We start from the raw sequence: 5,821 nt of genomic DNA, 5'->3' as shown, positions 1-5,821 counted from the left end.
ATATAGTAGATACTCAGGTATCCTATTATTAATTTTTAGCAAATATGGACTCAAGAACATTGTGCTACATTACTTCCAGGTTGACAGACTCTCAGCTGGAGGTGCTGTTTGGTATCAAAGGACAAGTGCCTGAGCACTTAACGAGGTATACTTAATTCCGAGTGAGGTAAAGAAGGCATCCCAGACAATATGGCATTCAACTTGTTATTAAAGGGCAAATAGGAGGAAGTAAATAGAAATTGGGAGAAAGCTGTTACAGTTACAAACCCATCAGTACTAAATAAATATTAAGTGAATAATAACAGAATCACTAGCGAATATTAATCTATGGGATTTACATTGTGTTTTAAAACCTAAAGGAATTGAAAGGCTGCATCTGAAAAGTATTTAGCAGTGGTCTCATTTATCCTTATATCTTACAATTTTTTTTCCTTTTAAACAAATTAGCTCATGCTTCCAAAACATATAACTTATTTATTTATACTTTTTATACATAAACTACTAACCTAATCATTAATAAATGTTTTAAAATTTGTAGAAAAACAGAAAATTTCAAAAAAAATTACATGATGCTACAAAATAAATATGTAATTTTTGATATTTTTTCCTCACTCCAATGTATAGTCCCACCTGAACCCCTTGGCTTGACAGAAAACAATCTTGAGAATCCTGCTAGCTGCCAGCTTGGGGACAAGCTCCACTGGTCACCTAGTACCATGACCAGGAGCACTGCCAGGCCATGCTTATAGAGGATAATCAAGGCTGCTTAATTCATTTCATTAAGTTTCAAGCCCTTTTTCCAGATTCAAGAATATATAATGTTGATGAATTTTAATGCTCTCTCCTAATCTGACATTCCCTGAGGGCCATGTCCATTCACTTAAGCTGTAGTCAAGGACCACATGAATGTGGCAGTCGTCTGTATGGGAAAGAGCTGAGGGGAAGGTGGATGAGACTGTCATCTTTGCATGTCAAAGGCTGCCTTACTGATGATATATACTAAGCTGTTTTAAAGACTATGCCTATCAGGAAAACTGACAAAATATATAGTAACCGTTAAGGTGTCAGGCTTTAGCCTATTTAGGCAGAGTCAAGTAAGTGCAAAGTGCAGAGGCTTCTATTGTAATTACTGGTCCTGATGTGAATAGGATGAATGTTAAGATCTGTCTTCGTATGGCATCAGGCCATCCATAGGGAACTCCTAAAAGGATCCGTCCACAGAGCAGGTTCAAGTGTTACAGACTGCTATTATGAGAGGGGAAAGCAAAGGACTCAGATATACACAGATAGGGAAGACTTGCAAAGGCGCAATTTAAATTTAGCACAGCAAGGGTTAATGAATATTCTTGCCCATCATAGTCATAGCTGCACAGACAGATGAACAAAACTGCCAAACATGGCGCTCACAGTTTTCATTATATTCACATTTCCTAATATGCCAAATTAAAGTGCTATTGTGGAGACCCCAAGAAGAGATGTTTTTATTTTCATTTGTGTTGTTTTAATCTCTACTGGTCAGTAGTTAGGGCAAGGATGGCTGAAGAAAGTTTAGGCACCAAATTGTTTTTATGTTGGATAAATTAAGGTCTAGTATTTGAGTGGGAAAAAAATAGAGGAGAAGAAACAAAAAGAGACATTTATATCACCAAACATGAGATACTACTGTGAAGTTACAGATCCTAGAAATGCTCCAAGTGGGGATATGTTGCCATCTTTTAGTACTGGACTTCCTAGGAGGGAATCTCATTTTGTCCCATGCTAGTTTCATATGAAAGAAAGCTGTTATTATCAGTGTGACTTCTCCTAAAGTAACACTCCACTAATTAATTGAATTGAATTTTGCACAGTGAGTATTTACAGTAAAAAAAAAAAAAACCTTCCTGAGATGTAAAACCTACATCTCAGTTATCAGTTGTCCTTTCTGTACTACAAAAATAAAGTAGTGCTATATTAACAAAAGTCAAATCAACAAAAATTGAATGTGTACACAGGAATATTAGCTGCTGCTTTTATAAACTGCTGTCTCAGTCACTCAGCAAATGAGTATTGATTACGTATATTGTATATTCTCTGCCAGGGGTGCCAAAAGAGGACCTGGAGATCAATTGTTTCAGAACGACTTGTAGAAGTTTTAAAAAGTATGTTCTAAAGCTTCATCCTTAGACATCCTGGCTCTATGGATAAAGGGTGATATCTAGATATCTGTGTTACTTTTTTTTTTGGTAGCACTACGGTTTATTAAGCTCTGCCTTAGTACGGGCGCTGGGGCTTTCCCATGGTGCTCTTGATATATAAAGCTCGAACATTCTGCCAGTTCTTTTTGAGCAATGATACCAAGGAAATTGACAGCTAAGTGGATGTTGTACACAAGCTCATCATCTGTCATTTTCATGTGGCCAACTGCCACTGCCAGACAAAGCACCTTCTTCGTCTGGAACTTGATGGTGGATTTCACTTCATTGACTTTGGCCACCATATTCTCATTGTGGGTCAGCAAGGAAGGGAACTTGCCAGCTTTATTCAGGCCTGGGCCCAGGATTCGTGGAATCTGCTTGATCAGAGACTCTGAAGCGAAAAAGGCATCATACTTCTTGGCCAGCTTTTTGACCAGTTTCTTATTCTTGTTGAGTTTCTTCAGCGCTTCAATGTCCATGTGGGGGATATCCACAGCCTTGGCCTCATCACAGTGCTGCTGGTCCCCCAGAACACATATGGAGAACTTGGGGCGGAGAGTGGATTTAAGCCTGACGGTGCCTGAGAAGCGTCTGTCCTTCTGAAGGTCATATTCTTCAAGCTGATCTGCAGCTCCACTGTCTCCAAAAACTTCCGGCGCTTGCGCTGGTTTCTGTGCAGGACTCCCTGCTCTGCCTCGTACAGGGTGTCGTGGGAGACTTTGCTGCTCATACTGCCTCACACCGCGAAAACCAGAAAAGAGCTGTGTTACTTTTTAAGAACTCAAGTGACTCCGATACGCAGCCAAGTTTAGGAAATTCTACTCTAGAAAGTAGAAAGCTGAATCAGACATGGTTGCTGCCCTAGGGAGAAATAGTCTTTGTCAATATTGTGGGTTAATATGTGCCGGTGGCCTCATAAAGACTTTCATAACTTTCCACATTGGACTTTTCTTTTCCTTAATCCTAAGGAGCTTCATGGATCTTGATACAATACTTACTACGCATACAGGGATAGAACAACAATACTTTGACTGGAATGTCATCAGATGTGGATTAACATTAACAAGCAGTGTGACCTGACTAATTACCCAGGTTCCCTGTGATGCACGATGTGCTCAGTTTTCAAAGATCTTCAAATAGATTAAGATTCTTAAACTTTTGTATTACTGATACAGTGCTTCCCTCTCCTCATATACATTAACAAAGTTATCTACAAAAACATTAAAATCTATAAAGCCAGGGATGGAACATAAATATTTTAATTATTTTAAGTGATATGACCAGCTTAGAGGCAGTTAGTATATACACACAAGTCTCCTCTTCTAATATTAGGTTGTTGGGAAAGTCACGACGCATTTTTGCAATGAAAAGCATAGAAAAATTACGTCATGATTTTTCTGACAACCCAATAAAATAAAAGATTTAAAGTAAATTTATAGTATTTGTGCCAAATACTCCTGTGATAGGATAATCCTCATGTCTGGACCTAGAAAAATCCTTCTAAAAATACTTTTCTTCTTTCATAGTTGCTTGTCATATATCAATATAAGAAAATCAAATCTTATTATATCTATATACTCACATTCTATTTTTAGTTGTATGGTACATTTATTTGTAACTATATAAAAGTATTTTGCATCATTATATGTAACATTGTAAAGATTTAAAAATTCTTACTGAGCACTTACTATGTACAATCCTCTAGATTAAGAGCTTTAAATTGGTTGTAGAGCACAAATTGGAGAGATTGAAATAATTAAATATATACTTTACTCTCAATGAGTTTCTACTATGGTGATAAATACAGACATGAACATAAATAATATATAGCAGTGGGTGGAAAAAAGAGATAAAGGAAATAGAAGATACAGCCTGAAATTAGATATTATTATGTGCTTTTCTAAGGGCATCCTCCGTTGTAAGAAGTCTTGTTTTTGTGTCAAGGAAATGAGCTAAAGAAGCTGCTTTAAAGTCCAGTAACATGCATTTAGGTATCAGAGTCAAGTTAAGCGGGAGTTTTCTGGGGTTGGTCTAATAGAGCAGCCCAGATAAATAGGTACCTGTAAATCTGAGTCTCTCTCTCTCTCTCTCTCTCTCTCTCTCTCTCTCTCTCTCTCTCTCTCTCTCTCNTGCAGCTTCTGCCAAGTTCTCTTGTGATATTCACTGTGGGAGCCTTCAGCTGCCATGTAACAAATTGAGCTACTCTGAGTCTGCCACGTGGAGAAACAACACAGAGAGATCAAATAGAGAGATGGCCAAGAAACACAGCTGTTCCGGTGCCCAGCTGAGGTTCCAGCCTACAGCCAGCATCAACCTCACAGCCCTGTGGGGGAAAGACTCCAGCCGCAACCACCAAATGACTGCCACCTCATTAGGGACCTCAAGCAAACACACTGTAGGTGAGCCCAGTCAGATCCAGGACTGAGAGACAATAACATAAAAGGACTGTTGTTTAAACAAACAACGAAGTGATAGACCACCTAAGTTGTCTGTATTTTCATTATTGTATTGTATTCTATTATATGAATATAATTCATTTGTAGATTCCTCCGTACATAGACATATGGAACACATCCCATTTGGGGTTATTACAAATAATGCTGCTATGAACAGTCTCTTACGTGTGTGCCTCCTAATTGCACACATGTTGGTCATACACCTAGGAGTAGAATTTCTTGATTGTAGTATATGCTTGTTTGTTTGTTTGTTTGTTTGTTTGTTTTCTCTACTCTCTGGAAGAGTTTGTATAAAATTGGTTTTATTTCTTTAATTTGTAAAGCCATGTAGGTCTAGAGATTAAATTTATTGAAGAATTATAGGGAAATTCACATTTTCTATTTTTTCTTGGGTCTATTTGTTAAGTTATAGTTTTTTTAGGAATTTTTGCTGACTTATTGGCAAAAAGCTATTTATAGTATTCTCTCATAATCCTTTTAACATTTACAAGATCTGAAGAGTTGTTCAGTCTTCCATTCTTCACATATGTCATTTGCTGATCAGTCTTGTCATGGGATTATGAATTTTACTAATCTTTGCAAAGAATGAAATGGCAGATTTATTGATCCTCTCCATTGTATTATTTTTCTATTTCTTTTTTTTAAAAAATCCTTATTATGTCCTTTCTTCTACTTCCTTTGGTTATATTTTGCTTTTCTAATTATAGCATCCTGAGATAGTTATTTAAGTTGTTTATTTTCAACCTATACATTTGGCCTCCAATATAGTAGATACTCAGGTATCCTATTATTAATTTTTAGCAAATATGGACTCAAGAACATTGTGCTACATTACTTCCAGGTTGACAGACTCTCAGCTGGAGGTGCTGTTTGGTATCAAAGGGCAAGTGCCTGAGCACTTAACGAGGTATACTTAATTCCGAGTGAGGTAAAGAAGGCATCCCAGACAATATGGCATTCAACTTGTTATTAAAGGGCAAATAGGAGGAAGTAAATAGAAATTGGGAGAAAGCTGTTACAGTTACAAACCCATCAGTACTAAATAAATATTAAGTGAATAATAACAGAATCACTAGCGAATATTAATCTATGGGATTTACATTGTGTTTTAAAACCTAAAGGAATTGAAAGGCTGCATCTGAAAAGTATTTAGCAGTGGTCTCATTTATCCTTATATCTTACAATTTTTTT

General features: G+C 37.0%; 1 protein-coding gene and 1 pseudogene across 1 annotated transcript in view; one reads left to right on the top strand and one right to left on the bottom strand.

Moving 5' to 3' along the window:
- Positions 1-5,821, top strand: part of PIK3C2G (phosphatidylinositol-4-phosphate 3-kinase catalytic subunit type 2 gamma) — a 310,994-nt gene that overhangs the window by 258,456 nt on the left and 46,717 nt on the right. The window lies entirely within an intron of this gene.
- On the bottom strand, positions 2,222-2,904 carry LOC109371227 (60S ribosomal protein L10a pseudogene; annotated as a pseudogene).

This window comes from Hipposideros armiger, unplaced genomic scaffold (genome assembly GCF_001890085.2).
Source record: "Hipposideros armiger isolate ML-2016 unplaced genomic scaffold, ASM189008v1 scaffold_554, whole genome shotgun sequence".
In the NCBI taxonomy this organism is placed as follows: domain Eukaryota; kingdom Metazoa; phylum Chordata; class Mammalia; order Chiroptera; family Hipposideridae; genus Hipposideros; species Hipposideros armiger.
Note: the sequence above shows the minus strand (reverse complement) of the source record. Positions and strands in the feature narration are given on the sequence as shown.